General features: G+C 46.3%; 12 non-coding genes across 12 annotated transcripts; all 12 read left to right on the forward strand.

Annotated features, from left to right (window-relative positions):
* Nucleotides 1–214: 214 nt before the first annotated feature.
* LOC121006313 lies at nucleotides 215–405 on the forward strand. Its single transcript, XR_005780172.1, has one exon. It is a non-coding gene; the product is annotated as a U2 spliceosomal RNA (small nuclear RNA).
* Nucleotides 406–1,435: 1,030 nt separating this feature from the next.
* On the forward strand, nucleotides 1,436–1,626 carry LOC121006314. Its single transcript, XR_005780173.1, has one exon. It is a non-coding gene; the product is annotated as a U2 spliceosomal RNA (small nuclear RNA).
* Nucleotides 1,627–2,656: 1,030 nt separating this feature from the next.
* LOC121006315 lies at nucleotides 2,657–2,847 on the forward strand. The gene has a single exon (XR_005780174.1). It is a non-coding gene; the product is annotated as a U2 spliceosomal RNA (small nuclear RNA).
* A 1,031-nt stretch (nucleotides 2,848–3,878) lies between these two features.
* Nucleotides 3,879–4,069, forward strand: LOC121006317. The gene has a single exon (XR_005780175.1). It is a non-coding gene; the product is annotated as a U2 spliceosomal RNA (small nuclear RNA).
* A 1,030-nt stretch (nucleotides 4,070–5,099) lies between these two features.
* On the forward strand, nucleotides 5,100–5,290 carry LOC121006318. The gene has a single exon (XR_005780176.1). It is a non-coding gene; the product is annotated as a U2 spliceosomal RNA (small nuclear RNA).
* Nucleotides 5,291–6,320: 1,030 nt separating this feature from the next.
* Nucleotides 6,321–6,511, forward strand: LOC121006319. The gene has a single exon (XR_005780177.1). It is a non-coding gene; the product is annotated as a U2 spliceosomal RNA (small nuclear RNA).
* Nucleotides 6,512–7,541: 1,030 nt separating this feature from the next.
* LOC121006320 lies at nucleotides 7,542–7,732 on the forward strand. Its single transcript, XR_005780178.1, has one exon. It is a non-coding gene; the product is annotated as a U2 spliceosomal RNA (small nuclear RNA).
* Nucleotides 7,733–8,762: 1,030 nt separating this feature from the next.
* Nucleotides 8,763–8,953, forward strand: LOC121006321. Its single transcript, XR_005780179.1, has one exon. It is a non-coding gene; the product is annotated as a U2 spliceosomal RNA (small nuclear RNA).
* A 1,031-nt stretch (nucleotides 8,954–9,984) lies between these two features.
* On the forward strand, nucleotides 9,985–10,175 carry LOC121006322. The gene has a single exon (XR_005780180.1). It is a non-coding gene; the product is annotated as a U2 spliceosomal RNA (small nuclear RNA).
* A 1,031-nt stretch (nucleotides 10,176–11,206) lies between these two features.
* Nucleotides 11,207–11,397, forward strand: LOC121006324. Its single transcript, XR_005780182.1, has one exon. It is a non-coding gene; the product is annotated as a U2 spliceosomal RNA (small nuclear RNA).
* Nucleotides 11,398–12,427: 1,030 nt separating this feature from the next.
* Nucleotides 12,428–12,618, forward strand: LOC121006325. Its single transcript, XR_005780183.1, has one exon. It is a non-coding gene; the product is annotated as a U2 spliceosomal RNA (small nuclear RNA).
* Nucleotides 12,619–13,649: 1,031 nt separating this feature from the next.
* On the forward strand, nucleotides 13,650–13,840 carry LOC121006326. The gene has a single exon (XR_005780184.1). It is a non-coding gene; the product is annotated as a U2 spliceosomal RNA (small nuclear RNA).
* Nucleotides 13,841–19,149: the final 5,309 nt, after the last annotated feature.

Here is a 19,149-nt window from a genome sequence, read left to right on the forward strand (position 1 = left end):
AAGTCGCGTGTGGGCGGAGCTATGCAGATAGCAAACACGAAAAGAAGCATGCTGGTGTGACTTCTGTGCGTAGGACGCGCGTGAACGTTTTCCCCGGTTTGTGAGAGAAAGAAGCCTCCCGGACTGTGTATTGGGCTGGGGACAGTAGTCTATTGCCTTCATTAGTGCTCTGCATTGGGGACCATCGGCCTGTACTGCGAACCCTTTTCAGGTTATCGCTTCTCGGCCTTTTGGCTAAGATCAAGTGTAGTATCTGTTCTTATCAGTTTAATATCTGATACGTCCCCTATCTGGGGACCATATATTAAATGGATTTTTCGAACAGGGAGATGGAAAAAGAGCTTGCTCTGTCCACTCCACGCATTGACCTGGTATTGCAGTACCTCCAGGACCGGTGCACCCCTTCTAATCCAGTATGAAAAAACAGAATGAAATTGAAATGGATTGCAAGCATCATCCTTCCAGCCAAGCAAGTGGAAAGTTGTGTGTGTCGTGCCTCCTTCAGCTTCTCCTCTGTCTGCCCAGTCAGTGCAGTGTTGCTTTTTGCATATAATACCTGCATCTAGTCTGTCAATCTCCTAATTGCATCAGCTGTCGGTTGTTTCCAGCACCAAGCAACCCATTCAGCCCCAGTGTCGTCACACACACCCTGGATCCAATTAAGACTGATGATTGGTTAATTGGCTTATCACCTGAATGAATTGTTTGGACCTCCCCTCCTCCACGTTTGATTTGGGCCTGTTGTGCACACCTCGGAGGGTTGCTGAGTCGTCTCTGGCAGGCAATTGACCCTTTTTTGTATCAAGTTGGCTGGATGTAACCATTTAGCTTTTGCAGTGCTTCAATAAATGAGTAAAGTTTGCCTGTGTCTCCCTCTTGTGGATCTTTTGAACTGGATTACTTAGTGGCTAAAAAGTAGCCCAGCACTTCCTATGCAGCTGGACCTACCTTGTCTGTTCAATGGACGGAACACTGCGCGTGTCACAAGAGCCTTGTCAGGTCAAGAGGTCAAAGAGGTCAAGTAAGGTCAGCTATTGGATGACATCACAAGGGCCCTGATGGAACACTCAACAATGGTGCCGTGACATCACAATCAACAATGGTTATCCTTTTTTTTTTTTTTTTTTTTTCCTTTCACTCACTACTATTCCTATCATGCTTTCTGCTTGGCGTGCTTTGGCACCGCACCAGGAATTTCGTGCGAAGAAAAGGCGTGTCCAAAAGTCGCGTGTGGGCGGAGCTATGCAGATAGCAAACACGAAAAGAAGCATGCTGGTGTGACTTCTGTGCGTAGGACGCGCGTGAACGTTTTCCCCGGTTTGTGAGAGAAAGAAGCCTCCCGGACTGTGTATTGGGCTGGGGACAGTAGTCTATTGCCTTCATTAGTGCTCTGCATTGGGGACCATCGGCCTGTACTGCGAACCCTTTTCAGGTTATCGCTTCTCGGCCTTTTGGCTAAGATCAAGTGTAGTATCTGTTCTTATCAGTTTAATATCTGATACGTCCCCTATCTGGGGACCATATATTAAATGGATTTTTCGAACAGGGAGATGGAAAAAGAGCTTGCTCTGTCCACTCCACGCATTGACCTGGTATTGCAGTACCTCCAGGACCGGTGCACCCCTTCTAATCCAGTATGAAAAAACAGAATGAAATTGAAATGGATTGCAAGCATCATCCTTCCAGCCAAGCAAGTGGAAAGTTGTGTGTGTCGTGCCTCCTTCAGCTTCTCCTCTGTCTGCCCAGTCAGTGCAGTGTTGCTTTTTGCATATAATACCTGCATCTAGTCTGTCAATCTCCTAATTGCATCAGCTGTCGGTTGTTTCCAGCACCAAGCAACCCATTCAGCCCCAGTGTCGTCACACACACCCTGGATCCAATTAAGACTGATGATTGGTTAATTGGCTTATCACCTGAATGAATTGTTTGGACCTCCCCTCCTCCACGTTTGATTTGGGCCTGTTGTGCACACCTCGGAGGGTTGCTGAGTCGTCTCTGGCAGGCAATTGACCCTTTTTTGTATCAAGTTGGCTGGATGTAACCATTTAGCTTTTGCAGTGCTTCAATAAATGAGTAAAGTTTGCCTGTGTCTCCCTCTTGTGGATCTTTTGAACTGGATTACTTAGTGGCTAAAAAGTAGCCCAGCACTTCCTATGCAGCTGGACCTACCTTGTCTGTTCAATGGACGGAACACTGCGCGTGTCACAAGAGCCTTGTCAGGTCAAGAGGTCAAAGAGGTCAAGTAAGGTCAGCTATTGGATGACATCACAAGGGCCCTGATGGAACACTCAACAATGGTGCCGTGACATCACAATCAACAATGGTTATCCTTTTTTTTTTTTTTTTTTTTTCCTTTCACTCACTACTATTCCTATCATGCTTTCTGCTTGGCGTGCTTTGGCACCGCACCAGGAATTTCGTGCGAAGAAAAGGCGTGTCCAAAAGTCGCGTGTGGGCGGAGCTATGCAGATAGCAAACACGAAAAGAAGCATGCTGGTGTGACTTCTGTGCGTAGGACGCGCGTGAACGTTTTCCCCGGTTTGTGAGAGAAAGAAGCCTCCCGGACTGTGTATTGGGCTGGGGACAGTAGTCTATTGCCTTCATTAGTGCTCTGCATTGGGGACCATCGGCCTGTACTGCGAACCCTTTTCAGGTTATCGCTTCTCGGCCTTTTGGCTAAGATCAAGTGTAGTATCTGTTCTTATCAGTTTAATATCTGATACGTCCCCTATCTGGGGACCATATATTAAATGGATTTTTCGAACAGGGAGATGGAAAAAGAGCTTGCTCTGTCCACTCCACGCATTGACCTGGTATTGCAGTACCTCCAGGACCGGTGCACCCCTTCTAATCCAGTATGAAAAAACAGAATGAAATTGAAATGGATTGCAAGCATCATCCTTCCAGCCAAGCAAGTGGAAAGTTGTGTGTGTCGTGCCTCCTTCAGCTTCTCCTCTGTCTGCCCAGTCAGTGCAGTGTTGCTTTTTGCATATAATACCTGCATCTAGTCTGTCAATCTCCTAATTGCATCAGCTGTCGGTTGTTTCCAGCACCAAGCAACCCATTCAGCCCCAGTGTCGTCACACACACCCTGGATCCAATTAAGACTGATGATTGGTTAATTGGCTTATCACCTGAATGAATTGTTTGGACCTCCCCTCCTCCACGTTTGATTTGGGCCTGTTGTGCACACCTCGGAGGGTTGCTGAGTCGTCTCTGGCAGGCAATTGACCCTTTTTTGTATCAAGTTGGCTGGATGTAACCATTTAGCTTTTGCAGTGCTTCAATAAATGAGTAAAGTTTGCCTGTGTCTCCCTCTTGTGGATCTTTTGAACTGGATTACTTAGTGGCTAAAAAGTAGCCCAGCACTTCCTATGCAGCTGGACCTACCTTGTCTGTTCAATGGACGGAACACTGCGCGTGTCACAAGAGCCTTGTCAGGTCAAGAGGTCAAAGAGGTCAAGTAAGGTCAGCTATTGGATGACATCACAAGGGCCCTGATGGAACACTCAACAATGGTGCCGTGACATCACAATCAACAATGGTTATCCTTTTTTTTTTTTTTTTTTTTTTCCTTTCACTCACTACTATTCCTATCATGCTTTCTGCTTGGCGTGCTTTGGCACCGCACCAGGAATTTCGTGCGAAGAAAAGGCGTGTCCAAAAGTCGCGTGTGGGCGGAGCTATGCAGATAGCAAACACGAAAAGAAGCATGCTGGTGTGACTTCTGTGCGTAGGACGCGCGTGAACGTTTTCCCCGGTTTGTGAGAGAAAGAAGCCTCCCGGACTGTGTATTGGGCTGGGGACAGTAGTCTATTGCCTTCATTAGTGCTCTGCATTGGGGACCATCGGCCTGTACTGCGAACCCTTTTCAGGTTATCGCTTCTCGGCCTTTTGGCTAAGATCAAGTGTAGTATCTGTTCTTATCAGTTTAATATCTGATACGTCCCCTATCTGGGGACCATATATTAAATGGATTTTTCGAACAGGGAGATGGAAAAAGAGCTTGCTCTGTCCACTCCACGCATTGACCTGGTATTGCAGTACCTCCAGGACCGGTGCACCCCTTCTAATCCAGTATGAAAAAACAGAATGAAATTGAAATGGATTGCAAGCATCATCCTTCCAGCCAAGCAAGTGGAAAGTTGTGTGTGTCGTGCCTCCTTCAGCTTCTCCTCTGTCTGCCCAGTCAGTGCAGTGTTGCTTTTTGCATATAATACCTGCATCTAGTCTGTCAATCTCCTAATTGCATCAGCTGTCGGTTGTTTCCAGCACCAAGCAACCCATTCAGCCCCAGTGTCGTCACACACACCCTGGATCCAATTAAGACTGATGATTGGTTAATTGGCTTATCACCTGAATGAATTGTTTGGACCTCCCCTCCTCCACGTTTGATTTGGGCCTGTTGTGCACACCTCGGAGGGTTGCTGAGTCGTCTCTGGCAGGCAATTGACCCTTTTTTGTATCAAGTTGGCTGGATGTAACCATTTAGCTTTTGCAGTGCTTCAATAAATGAGTAAAGTTTGCCTGTGTCTCCCTCTTGTGGATCTTTTGAACTGGATTACTTAGTGGCTAAAAAGTAGCCCAGCACTTCCTATGCAGCTGGACCTACCTTGTCTGTTCAATGGACGGAACACTGCGCGTGTCACAAGAGCCTTGTCAGGTCAAGAGGTCAAAGAGGTCAAGTAAGGTCAGCTATTGGATGACATCACAAGGGCCCTGATGGAACACTCAACAATGGTGCCGTGACATCACAATCAACAATGGTTATCCTTTTTTTTTTTTTTTTTTTTTCCTTTCACTCACTACTATTCCTATCATGCTTTCTGCTTGGCGTGCTTTGGCACCGCACCAGGAATTTCGTGCGAAGAAAAGGCGTGTCCAAAAGTCGCGTGTGGGCGGAGCTATGCAGATAGCAAACACGAAAAGAAGCATGCTGGTGTGACTTCTGTGCGTAGGACGCGCGTGAACGTTTTCCCCGGTTTGTGAGAGAAAGAAGCCTCCCGGACTGTGTATTGGGCTGGGGACAGTAGTCTATTGCCTTCATTAGTGCTCTGCATTGGGGACCATCGGCCTGTACTGCGAACCCTTTTCAGGTTATCGCTTCTCGGCCTTTTGGCTAAGATCAAGTGTAGTATCTGTTCTTATCAGTTTAATATCTGATACGTCCCCTATCTGGGGACCATATATTAAATGGATTTTTCGAACAGGGAGATGGAAAAAGAGCTTGCTCTGTCCACTCCACGCATTGACCTGGTATTGCAGTACCTCCAGGACCGGTGCACCCCTTCTAATCCAGTATGAAAAAACAGAATGAAATTGAAATGGATTGCAAGCATCATCCTTCCAGCCAAGCAAGTGGAAAGTTGTGTGTGTCGTGCCTCCTTCAGCTTCTCCTCTGTCTGCCCAGTCAGTGCAGTGTTGCTTTTTGCATATAATACCTGCATCTAGTCTGTCAATCTCCTAATTGCATCAGCTGTCGGTTGTTTCCAGCACCAAGCAACCCATTCAGCCCCAGTGTCGTCACACACACCCTGGATCCAATTAAGACTGATGATTGGTTAATTGGCTTATCACCTGAATGAATTGTTTGGACCTCCCCTCCTCCACGTTTGATTTGGGCCTGTTGTGCACACCTCGGAGGGTTGCTGAGTCGTCTCTGGCAGGCAATTGACCCTTTTTTGTATCAAGTTGGCTGGATGTAACCATTTAGCTTTTGCAGTGCTTCAATAAATGAGTAAAGTTTGCCTGTGTCTCCCTCTTGTGGATCTTTTGAACTGGATTACTTAGTGGCTAAAAAGTAGCCCAGCACTTCCTATGCAGCTGGACCTACCTTGTCTGTTCAATGGACGGAACACTGCGCGTGTCACAAGAGCCTTGTCAGGTCAAGAGGTCAAAGAGGTCAAGTAAGGTCAGCTATTGGATGACATCACAAGGGCCCTGATGGAACACTCAACAATGGTGCCGTGACATCACAATCAACAATGGTTATCCTTTTTTTTTTTTTTTTTTTTTCCTTTCACTCACTACTATTCCTATCATGCTTTCTGCTTGGCGTGCTTTGGCACCGCACCAGGAATTTCGTGCGAAGAAAAGGCGTGTCCAAAAGTCGCGTGTGGGCGGAGCTATGCAGATAGCAAACACGAAAAGAAGCATGCTGGTGTGACTTCTGTGCGTAGGACGCGCGTGAACGTTTTCCCCGGTTTGTGAGAGAAAGAAGCCTCCCGGACTGTGTATTGGGCTGGGGACAGTAGTCTATTGCCTTCATTAGTGCTCTGCATTGGGGACCATCGGCCTGTACTGCGAACCCTTTTCAGGTTATCGCTTCTCGGCCTTTTGGCTAAGATCAAGTGTAGTATCTGTTCTTATCAGTTTAATATCTGATACGTCCCCTATCTGGGGACCATATATTAAATGGATTTTTCGAACAGGGAGATGGAAAAAGAGCTTGCTCTGTCCACTCCACGCATTGACCTGGTATTGCAGTACCTCCAGGACCGGTGCACCCCTTCTAATCCAGTATGAAAAAACAGAATGAAATTGAAATGGATTGCAAGCATCATCCTTCCAGCCAAGCAAGTGGAAAGTTGTGTGTGTCGTGCCTCCTTCAGCTTCTCCTCTGTCTGCCCAGTCAGTGCAGTGTTGCTTTTTGCATATAATACCTGCATCTAGTCTGTCAATCTCCTAATTGCATCAGCTGTCGGTTGTTTCCAGCACCAAGCAACCCATTCAGCCCCAGTGTCGTCACACACACCCTGGATCCAATTAAGACTGATGATTGGTTAATTGGCTTATCACCTGAATGAATTGTTTGGACCTCCCCTCCTCCACGTTTGATTTGGGCCTGTTGTGCACACCTCGGAGGGTTGCTGAGTCGTCTCTGGCAGGCAATTGACCCTTTTTTGTATCAAGTTGGCTGGATGTAACCATTTAGCTTTTGCAGTGCTTCAATAAATGAGTAAAGTTTGCCTGTGTCTCCCTCTTGTGGATCTTTTGAACTGGATTACTTAGTGGCTAAAAAGTAGCCCAGCACTTCCTATGCAGCTGGACCTACCTTGTCTGTTCAATGGACGGAACACTGCGCGTGTCACAAGAGCCTTGTCAGGTCAAGAGGTCAAAGAGGTCAAGTAAGGTCAGCTATTGGATGACATCACAAGGGCCCTGATGGAACACTCAACAATGGTGCCGTGACATCACAATCAACAATGGTTATCCTTTTTTTTTTTTTTTTTTTTTCCTTTCACTCACTACTATTCCTATCATGCTTTCTGCTTGGCGTGCTTTGGCACCGCACCAGGAATTTCGTGCGAAGAAAAGGCGTGTCCAAAAGTCGCGTGTGGGCGGAGCTATGCAGATAGCAAACACGAAAAGAAGCATGCTGGTGTGACTTCTGTGCGTAGGACGCGCGTGAACGTTTTCCCCGGTTTGTGAGAGAAAGAAGCCTCCCGGACTGTGTATTGGGCTGGGGACAGTAGTCTATTGCCTTCATTAGTGCTCTGCATTGGGGACCATCGGCCTGTACTGCGAACCCTTTTCAGGTTATCGCTTCTCGGCCTTTTGGCTAAGATCAAGTGTAGTATCTGTTCTTATCAGTTTAATATCTGATACGTCCCCTATCTGGGGACCATATATTAAATGGATTTTTCGAACAGGGAGATGGAAAAAGAGCTTGCTCTGTCCACTCCACGCATTGACCTGGTATTGCAGTACCTCCAGGACCGGTGCACCCCTTCTAATCCAGTATGAAAAAACAGAATGAAATTGAAATGGATTGCAAGCATCATCCTTCCAGCCAAGCAAGTGGAAAGTTGTGTGTGTCGTGCCTCCTTCAGCTTCTCCTCTGTCTGCCCAGTCAGTGCAGTGTTGCTTTTTGCATATAATACCTGCATCTAGTCTGTCAATCTCCTAATTGCATCAGCTGTCGGTTGTTTCCAGCACCAAGCAACCCATTCAGCCCCAGTGTCGTCACACACACCCTGGATCCAATTAAGACTGATGATTGGTTAATTGGCTTATCACCTGAATGAATTGTTTGGACCTCCCCTCCTCCACGTTTGATTTGGGCCTGTTGTGCACACCTCGGAGGGTTGCTGAGTCGTCTCTGGCAGGCAATTGACCCTTTTTTGTATCAAGTTGGCTGGATGTAACCATTTAGCTTTTGCAGTGCTTCAATAAATGAGTAAAGTTTGCCTGTGTCTCCCTCTTGTGGATCTTTTGAACTGGATTACTTAGTGGCTAAAAAGTAGCCCAGCACTTCCTATGCAGCTGGACCTACCTTGTCTGTTCAATGGACGGAACACTGCGCGTGTCACAAGAGCCTTGTCAGGTCAAGAGGTCAAAGAGGTCAAGTAAGGTCAGCTATTGGATGACATCACAAGGGCCCTGATGGAACACTCAACAATGGTGCCGTGACATCACAATCAACAATGGTTATCCTTTTTTTTTTTTTTTTTTTTTCCTTTCACTCACTACTATTCCTATCATGCTTTCTGCTTGGCGTGCTTTGGCACCGCACCAGGAATTTCGTGCGAAGAAAAGGCGTGTCCAAAAGTCGCGTGTGGGCGGAGCTATGCAGATAGCAAACACGAAAAGAAGCATGCTGGTGTGACTTCTGTGCGTAGGACGCGCGTGAACGTTTTCCCCGGTTTGTGAGAGAAAGAAGCCTCCCGGACTGTGTATTGGGCTGGGGACAGTAGTCTATTGCCTTCATTAGTGCTCTGCATTGGGGACCATCGGCCTGTACTGCGAACCCTTTTCAGGTTATCGCTTCTCGGCCTTTTGGCTAAGATCAAGTGTAGTATCTGTTCTTATCAGTTTAATATCTGATACGTCCCCTATCTGGGGACCATATATTAAATGGATTTTTCGAACAGGGAGATGGAAAAAGAGCTTGCTCTGTCCACTCCACGCATTGACCTGGTATTGCAGTACCTCCAGGACCGGTGCACCCCTTCTAATCCAGTATGAAAAAACAGAATGAAATTGAAATGGATTGCAAGCATCATCCTTCCAGCCAAGCAAGTGGAAAGTTGTGTGTGTCGTGCCTCCTTCAGCTTCTCCTCTGTCTGCCCAGTCAGTGCAGTGTTGCTTTTTGCATATAATACCTGCATCTAGTCTGTCAATCTCCTAATTGCATCAGCTGTCGGTTGTTTCCAGCACCAAGCAACCCATTCAGCCCCAGTGTCGTCACACACACCCTGGATCCAATTAAGACTGATGATTGGTTAATTGGCTTATCACCTGAATGAATTGTTTGGACCTCCCCTCCTCCACGTTTGATTTGGGCCTGTTGTGCACACCTCGGAGGGTTGCTGAGTCGTCTCTGGCAGGCAATTGACCCTTTTTTGTATCAAGTTGGCTGGATGTAACCATTTAGCTTTTGCAGTGCTTCAATAAATGAGTAAAGTTTGCCTGTGTCTCCCTCTTGTGGATCTTTTGAACTGGATTACTTAGTGGCTAAAAAGTAGCCCAGCACTTCCTATGCAGCTGGACCTACCTTGTCTGTTCAATGGACGGAACACTGCGCGTGTCACAAGAGCCTTGTCAGGTCAAGAGGTCAAAGAGGTCAAGTAAGGTCAGCTATTGGATGACATCACAAGGGCCCTGATGGAACACTCAACAATGGTGCCGTGACATCACAATCAACAATGGTTATCCTTTTTTTTTTTTTTTTTTTTTTCCTTTCACTCACTACTATTCCTATCATGCTTTCTGCTTGGCGTGCTTTGGCACCGCACCAGGAATTTCGTGCGAAGAAAAGGCGTGTCCAAAAGTCGCGTGTGGGCGGAGCTATGCAGATAGCAAACACGAAAAGAAGCATGCTGGTGTGACTTCTGTGCGTAGGACGCGCGTGAACGTTTTCCCCGGTTTGTGAGAGAAAGAAGCCTCCCGGACTGTGTATTGGGCTGGGGACAGTAGTCTATTGCCTTCATTAGTGCTCTGCATTGGGGACCATCGGCCTGTACTGCGAACCCTTTTCAGGTTATCGCTTCTCGGCCTTTTGGCTAAGATCAAGTGTAGTATCTGTTCTTATCAGTTTAATATCTGATACGTCCCCTATCTGGGGACCATATATTAAATGGATTTTTCGAACAGGGAGATGGAAAAAGAGCTTGCTCTGTCCACTCCACGCATTGACCTGGTATTGCAGTACCTCCAGGACCGGTGCACCCCTTCTAATCCAGTATGAAAAAACAGAATGAAATTGAAATGGATTGCAAGCATCATCCTTCCAGCCAAGCAAGTGGAAAGTTGTGTGTGTCGTGCCTCCTTCAGCTTCTCCTCTGTCTGCCCAGTCAGTGCAGTGTTGCTTTTTGCATATAATACCTGCATCTAGTCTGTCAATCTCCTAATTGCATCAGCTGTCGGTTGTTTCCAGCACCAAGCAACCCATTCAGCCCCAGTGTCGTCACACACACCCTGGATCCAATTAAGACTGATGATTGGTTAATTGGCTTATCACCTGAATGAATTGTTTGGACCTCCCCTCCTCCACGTTTGATTTGGGCCTGTTGTGCACACCTCGGAGGGTTGCTGAGTCGTCTCTGGCAGGCAATTGACCCTTTTTTGTATCAAGTTGGCTGGATGTAACCATTTAGCTTTTGCAGTGCTTCAATAAATGAGTAAAGTTTGCCTGTGTCTCCCTCTTGTGGATCTTTTGAACTGGATTACTTAGTGGCTAAAAAGTAGCCCAGCACTTCCTATGCAGCTGGACCTACCTTGTCTGTTCAATGGACGGAACACTGCGCGTGTCACAAGAGCCTTGTCAGGTCAAGAGGTCAAAGAGGTCAAGTAAGGTCAGCTATTGGATGACATCACAAGGGCCCTGATGGAACACTCAACAATGGTGCCGTGACATCACAATCAACAATGGTTATCCTTTTTTTTTTTTTTTTTTTTTTCCTTTCACTCACTACTATTCCTATCATGCTTTCTGCTTGGCGTGCTTTGGCACCGCACCAGGAATTTCGTGCGAAGAAAAGGCGTGTCCAAAAGTCGCGTGTGGGCGGAGCTATGCAGATAGCAAACACGAAAAGAAGCATGCTGGTGTGACTTCTGTGCGTAGGACGCGCGTGAACGTTTTCCCCGGTTTGTGAGAGAAAGAAGCCTCCCGGACTGTGTATTGGGCTGGGGACAGTAGTCTATTGCCTTCATTAGTGCTCTGCATTGGGGACCATCGGCCTGTACTGCGAACCCTTTTCAGGTTATCGCTTCTCGGCCTTTTGGCTAAGATCAAGTGTAGTATCTGTTCTTATCAGTTTAATATCTGATACGTCCCCTATCTGGGGACCATATATTAAATGGATTTTTCGAACAGGGAGATGGAAAAAGAGCTTGCTCTGTCCACTCCACGCATTGACCTGGTATTGCAGTACCTCCAGGACCGGTGCACCCCTTCTAATCCAGTATGAAAAAACAGAATGAAATTGAAATGGATTGCAAGCATCATCCTTCCAGCCAAGCAAGTGGAAAGTTGTGTGTGTCGTGCCTCCTTCAGCTTCTCCTCTGTCTGCCCAGTCAGTGCAGTGTTGCTTTTTGCATATAATACCTGCATCTAGTCTGTCAATCTCCTAATTGCATCAGCTGTCGGTTGTTTCCAGCACCAAGCAACCCATTCAGCCCCAGTGTCGTCACACACACCCTGGATCCAATTAAGACTGATGATTGGTTAATTGGCTTATCACCTGAATGAATTGTTTGGACCTCCCCTCCTCCACGTTTGATTTGGGCCTGTTGTGCACACCTCGGAGGGTTGCTGAGTCGTCTCTGGCAGGCAATTGACCCTTTTTTGTATCAAGTTGGCTGGATGTAACCATTTAGCTTTTGCAGTGCTTCAATAAATGAGTAAAGTTTGCCTGTGTCTCCCTCTTGTGGATCTTTTGAACTGGATTACTTAGTGGCTAAAAAGTAGCCCAGCACTTCCTATGCAGCTGGACCTACCTTGTCTGTTCAATGGACGGAACACTGCGCGTGTCACAAGAGCCTTGTCAGGTCAAGAGGTCAAAGAGGTCAAGTAAGGTCAGCTATTGGATGACATCACAAGGGCCCTGATGGAACACTCAACAATGGTGCCGTGACATCACAATCAACAATGGTTATCCTTTTTTTTTTTTTTTTTTTTTCCTTTCACTCACTACTATTCCTATCATGCTTTCTGCTTGGCGTGCTTTGGCACCGCACCAGGAATTTCGTGCGAAGAAAAGGCGTGTCCAAAAGTCGCGTGTGGGCGGAGCTATGCAGATAGCAAACACGAAAAGAAGCATGCTGGTGTGACTTCTGTGCGTAGGACGCGCGTGAACGTTTTCCCCGGTTTGTGAGAGAAAGAAGCCTCCCGGACTGTGTATTGGGCTGGGGACAGTAGTCTATTGCCTTCATTAGTGCTCTGCATTGGGGACCATCGGCCTGTACTGCGAACCCTTTTCAGGTTATCGCTTCTCGGCCTTTTGGCTAAGATCAAGTGTAGTATCTGTTCTTATCAGTTTAATATCTGATACGTCCCCTATCTGGGGACCATATATTAAATGGATTTTTCGAACAGGGAGATGGAAAAAGAGCTTGCTCTGTCCACTCCACGCATTGACCTGGTATTGCAGTACCTCCAGGACCGGTGCACCCCTTCTAATCCAGTATGAAAAAACAGAATGAAATTGAAATGGATTGCAAGCATCATCCTTCCAGCCAAGCAAGTGGAAAGTTGTGTGTGTCGTGCCTCCTTCAGCTTCTCCTCTGTCTGCCCAGTCAGTGCAGTGTTGCTTTTTGCATATAATACCTGCATCTAGTCTGTCAATCTCCTAATTGCATCAGCTGTCGGTTGTTTCCAGCACCAAGCAACCCATTCAGCCCCAGTGTCGTCACACACACCCTGGATCCAATTAAGACTGATGATTGGTTAATTGGCTTATCACCTGAATGAATTGTTTGGACCTCCCCTCCTCCACGTTTGATTTGGGCCTGTTGTGCACACCTCGGAGGGTTGCTGAGTCGTCTCTGGCAGGCAATTGACCCTTTTTTGTATCAAGTTGGCTGGATGTAACCATTTAGCTTTTGCAGTGCTTCAATAAATGAGTAAAGTTTGCCTGTGTCTCCCTCTTGTGGATCTTTTGAACTGGATTACTTAGTGGCTAAAAAGTAGCCCAGCACTTCCTATGCAGCTGGACCTACCTTGTCTGTTCAATGGACGGAACACTGCGCGTGTCACAAGAGCCTTGTCAGGTCAAGAGGTCAAAGAGGTCAAGTAAGGTCAGCTATTGGATGACATCACAAGGGCCCTGATGGAACACTCAACAATGGTGCCGTGACATCACAATCAACAATGGTTATCCTTTTTTTTTTTTTTTTTTTTTTCCTTTCACTCACTACTATTCCTATCATGCTTTCTGCTTGGCGTGCTTTGGCACCGCACCAGGAATTTCGTGCGAAGAAAAGGCGTGTCCAAAAGTCGCGTGTGGGCGGAGCTATGCAGATAGCAAACACGAAAAGAAGCATGCTGGTGTGACTTCTGTGCGTAGGACGCGCGTGAACGTTTTCCCCGGTTTGTGAGAGAAAGAAGCCTCCCGGACTGTGTATTGGGCTGGGGACAGTAGTCTATTGCCTTCATTAGTGCTCTGCATTGGGGACCATCGGCCTGTACTGCGAACCCTTTTCAGGTTATCGCTTCTCGGCCTTTTGGCTAAGATCAAGTGTAGTATCTGTTCTTATCAGTTTAATATCTGATACGTCCCCTATCTGGGGACCATATATTAAATGGATTTTTCGAACAGGGAGATGGAAAAAGAGCTTGCTCTGTCCACTCCACGCATTGACCTGGTATTGCAGTACCTCCAGGACCGGTGCACCCCTTCTAATCCAGTATGAAAAAACAGAATGAAATTGAAATGGATTGCAAGCATCATCCTTCCAGCCAAGCAAGTGGAAAGTTGTGTGTGTCGTGCCTCCTTCAGCTTCTCCTCTGTCTGCCCAGTCAGTGCAGTGTTGCTTTTTGCATATAATACCTGCATCTAGTCTGTCAATCTCCTAATTGCATCAGCTGTCGGTTGTTTCCAGCACCAAGCAACCCATTCAGCCCCAGTGTCGTCACACACACCCTGGATCCAATTAAGACTGATGATTGGTTAATTGGCTTATCACCTGAATGAATTGTTTGGACCTCCCCTCCTCCACGTTTGATTTGGGCCTGTTGTGCACACCTCGGAGGGTTGCTGAGTCGTCTCTGGCAGGCAATTGACCCTTTTTTGTATCAAGTTGGCTGGATGTAACCATTTAGCTTTTGCAGTGCTTCAATAAATGAGTAAAGTTTGCCTGTGTCTCCCTCTTGTGGATCTTTTGAACTGGATTACTTAGTGGCTAAAAAGTAGCCCAGCACTTCCTATGCAGCTGGACCTACCTTGTCTGTTCAATGGACGGAACACTGCGCGTGTCACAAGAGCCTTGTCAGGTCAAGAGGTCAAAGAGGTCAAGTAAGGTCAGCTATTGGATGACATCACAAGGGCCCTGATGGAACACTCAACAATGGTGCCGTGACATCACAATCAACAATGGTTATCCTTTTTTTTTTTTTTTTTTTTTTCCTTTCACTCACTACTATTCCTATCATGCTTTCTGCTTGGCGTGCTTTGGCACCGCACCAGGAATTTCGTGCGAAGAAAAGGCGTGTCCAAAAGTCGCGTGTGGGCGGAGCTATGCAGATAGCAAACACGAAAAGAAGCATGCTGGTGTGACTTCTGTGCGTAGGACGCGCGTGAACGTTTTCCCCGGTTTGTGAGAGAAAGAAGCCTCCCGGACTGTGTATTGGGCTGGGGACAGTAGTCTATTGCCTTCATTAGTGCTCTGCATTGGGGACCATCGGCCTGTACTGCGAACCCTTTTCAGGTTATCGCTTCTCGGCCTTTTGGCTAAGATCAAGTGTAGGGATACATTGGGTCTTGGTCAGAAGGTGCCTGGGGTACCCGATTCCTCGGCCTTGGGGGACGGCACGGGTTTATAGCCCGTGTTGCGCCCCCTTGCTGCTATAGGGGATAGGCTTAGTCCCCAGGCAACGGGAGGCGATCGCGCTCATCAGTGATATTTATCGCTGGGAGCGTTCTTTATTTATTATTTTTTGGAGCGTGTTCATCTGGGCGTTTGGACATCTGAGGTCCCCGTCCCCGGACTGGATTGGAGACTCATCTCGCTGGGTGTGTGTCCTTTTTTGGTTTCGGGGTCGGGATTAGGCCTTGGCGTGTGGAGATGCCGTTCTCCTTTGACTTTGCGGATGGGGAAACCCATATACATCAGTCCATCCGGATTGAGGTGGCGGAAAAATTCCGGGATCGAAAGACGCTACGATATATTGTGGCCGAAATCCTGAACGGTGTTTTTCAGGTCAGAAGGGAGGACATCCTGTGTCTACGAGACCAGGAATATAAGGGCCTATATACCATCACCTTCTGCACGAAAGCATGTTGTGATAACATCTATGCAGCATTGCAGGTTGCGGACCAGGCCGATGACCGTCTTGACGGTCTCCATTTTGGGCTCCTCTACGGTGAGGAGTCGGTACATTTGGTTGTATGTATGTACAATCCATTTGTACCAGAGGAAGATGTTACTCTATTCCTCAGGCGGTATTGTCGAGAAGTTCACTTCTCACATGAAGTTAAAAACTCGGAAAATTTTTGGAATGGCAAAAGGAAATACTTTGTGAAATTTGAGAAGGACCCTGCAGGCATTGGGGGTCTCTCTCACCCGCCATCGAATTTTGCCATTGGGAGGAACAGGGGTTATCTCCTGTACTCCCAAATGCCCTCATTTTGCAGAAACTGCCAAAGATTCGGGCATACAAGAGAAAACTGCGATTCAGGGGTAAAACGTTGCAACAGATGCGGTAGTGAGGGACATGTGGCCTCAAGTTGCAACGCCTGTGACCTATGTGGCGAAAATGGTCACAAGTATAAAGACTGCCCTCTTAAAGCCCGTACGTATAAAGCATCCGTGGTGGTGACCGGGCAAAAGACACCCAGGCCGGGGCCAAGGCAGCAGCCCATAACAGATATGGGTGCTGTTGGTAATGCCCCGGGACCTGAACCGAAGGTGGCTGGTGAAACCGAGCCAGGGTCCTCTAAAGCCCCACCGGGCGGCCCGATGGGGGAGAAAGTAGAGGCTGGCTATAATTCCAACAGAGAGTCTAAACAGGGCTGTACTAGCTCTGCAAGGGCCGCAAGACCCCTGGCCGACCCGGACCAGGGAAAGAGTAGGCGATCCTCTGTAACCCTTACAGAGGATTCGGCCAAAGACAATCTGGACAAAGTAAGCAAGACTGGGGTGAGCCCGATGGGAAACCCCAGCAGCCAGACTGGGAAAGTCAAAAAGTTTGACAGAAAACACTCTTTGAAGGCGAGAGAGGAGTGTTCCCAAGACATTATTTCGCAAGCCGAAAGCTTGTGGAGTGGCCCCGAGCCTAGCCCTGGTGCAGCACGAGTACAGGGCAGGGCAAAGAAAGGCCAAGGTGCGGAAAGCTCGGAGATTTCCCAGACGGGCCCTGCGACCCCATTTAAGCCAGGCCTGATGCGGAGGGCCTCTGATGCTGAGCGGCAGCATTCAGAGAGATATCCGGAGGCAAGTCCCTCTACGACGGTGGTAGAGGGGACTCCGGTAAAAGACAGACGGAGAGACACGGGAATTCCGCAGAGGCCGAGTGGAAAGACGAAGAAAGAGGTCCAAGATGACAACGTTGAACCAGAGACGAAGAGAGCGGTGGGCGATGCGATGGATACCTCCCATACGGCGAAAAGGACAAGAGAGGAAGAAGGATATGGATCACAGAGAAAAGCCAAACCCCGTAGCTCAAAAGAAGATGAGGTTAGAAAAGAAATTGGATCGCAGCACATCTCTGAGACTGACCAAAGCATTTTTTCTGTTTGTCCGGATCCTGGTATCTCCTGCTCCCAAGAAATTGAGGAGGCAGCATCTTCTGAGCTAGAAACTGACTCTCCCTGATATTTATGTCATCTTTGTCTATAAAAATTTCCTCACTGAATGTGAGGTCATTAAAGAGTCCTGTGCGCAGGGCGGCTTTATTTTCTTTCCTAGAGACTTTGGACTTTGATATTTGCCTATTACAAGAATGCGGAATACCAAATCGAATGGAGTATAACGATATTAAAAAAGACTGGAAGCTGGGCCCTTCAGTGTGGTCCGGGGCAAATAATAATAGATCTGTTGGTGTTGGCGTGCTGTGTCGTGGTAATTTTATACAAATACAATCTGTGATCGAAATTTTACCAGGCAGAGCAATTTTAATACATTTACGTTTTAAGGGTCTTTTATGTCGTGTTTTAAATGTATACGCCCCTCCTGATAAACAGGAGAGGGCGGAGCTTTTTAACATTTTACCATTGTTTTGTACAGGTTCCGCCCCCTTGCTGGTAGGAGGTGATTTTAATTGTATTCGTGAAGGTGAAACCAGGCAAGGGGGTGATGGGAACAGGAAGGACCGCACTTCCTACCTGCTTAAAAATTTTATTGAGGATTTTAACTTAAAGGATTGCTGGAGGTCGCTCTTGCCGGCGGACCCAGGTGCCACTTGGTCCAATGGGAGAGTGAACTCCAGAATCGATTTTATGTTTGCTTCCAATAACTTTTCTCCCCTGAAATGTGAACTCGTTGACAATGTTTTCTCAGATCACAAGCTTTTATCGACACAGCTAGAGACGGAGGACGAACAAAAGGTAAACAAAGGTTATTGGAAGCTGAATGTTTTGCTATTAGAAAACCCTGAAATTAAGGCGGAATTTGTGCGGACCTACCAGTGCTGGCAGCAAGAAAGAAATTCCCATGAATCGGTGCTGCACTGGTGGGAGGGCATAAAGCCTAAAATTAAATTATTTTTTATTAAAGCAGGTAGGAAGAAAGCAAAGGAAAAGAAACAATGGTATAATGTTCTTAACAAACGTCTTAATGTTTTGTTTAAATTAAAAGAAATTGGTATGGAGGTAGACCTAGATATGGTTAATTTAAAAGCAGAAATAAAAAAATGTATCGAGGACAAAGGTAAACAAATAATTTTTAACTCTCGTGTAAAATACCTAGAAGAAGATGAAAAGTGTTCCCGTTTCTTTTTTAAAAAAATAAATAAAAGGCGTGAGGTAATTTTAAATTTAGAAGGGGAAACCACAGTAAATGGAATGCTAAAATCAACTTTTAATTTTTACCAATTTCTTTTTAATAAAAAATCTATTGACATGTCCTTTTTAAATGATGTTATTAATTCCCTTGATTTTAAGTTAGATATTTTAGACCAAGAAGTTTTATCCCGTGATCTTACCATAGAGGAGCTTTTATTTGCTTTTAAAAGTTTTTCTAACGGGAAAACGCCGGGTGAGGATGGGCTCCCCATAGAATTTTATCTAGCTTTTTGGGAAATTTTAAAAAGTGACATGTTTTTATTATACAAAGAAACTTTCACTGTTAAAGAACTGCCACAGTCCTGGAGGAAAGGGATAGTTTCTTTGCTATTTAAAAAAGGGGACAAAAGCCAGTTAAAAAATTGGAGACCCATTACACTTTTAAACGTAGATTATAAAATTTTAGCCAAACTTTTAGCAGTACGTCTTAAACCTTTTATTGATAAAATAATACATCCTAATCAGGTTTGTGGGGTACCTGGTAGATCAATTGCTGAAGCTTTAAATATTTTAAGAGATGTAATTTGGTATTTTAAAGACAGAAATCAGACCCTTGCCATTTTATCACTTGACTTCGAAAAAGCCTTTGACAGAGTGTCCCATGAATATCTTTTTATAGTTTTAAAAAAATTATGTTTGCCTGATTTTATAATAAACAAAATTAAACTTTTATATAGTTCTTGCTTTAGTCACATTTCCGTTAATGGTTTTTTAACAAAAGGTGTCCCTCTTTTATCAGGGGTAAAACAGGGGTGCCCCCTATCCCCCTTTTTATTCATTTGTGCAATAGAGCCCCTTCTAGCCACGTTAAGACGAGATAAGATGGTGAAGGGGGTACCAATCCCCGGGGGAGGGGGTAATCAATTGAAGGTTTTAAGTTACATGGATGATGTTACAGTGTTATGTCCAAGCTCCCCGACATTAAGACGTACCCTAATGAACACCACCTTTTTCTGTGAAGCTTCAGGTTTTAAACTAAATGTAAATA

The sequence above is a fragment of the Bufo bufo genome, chromosome 6, assembly GCF_905171765.1.
Source record: "Bufo bufo chromosome 6, aBufBuf1.1, whole genome shotgun sequence".
In the NCBI taxonomy this organism is placed as follows: domain Eukaryota; kingdom Metazoa; phylum Chordata; class Amphibia; order Anura; family Bufonidae; genus Bufo; species Bufo bufo.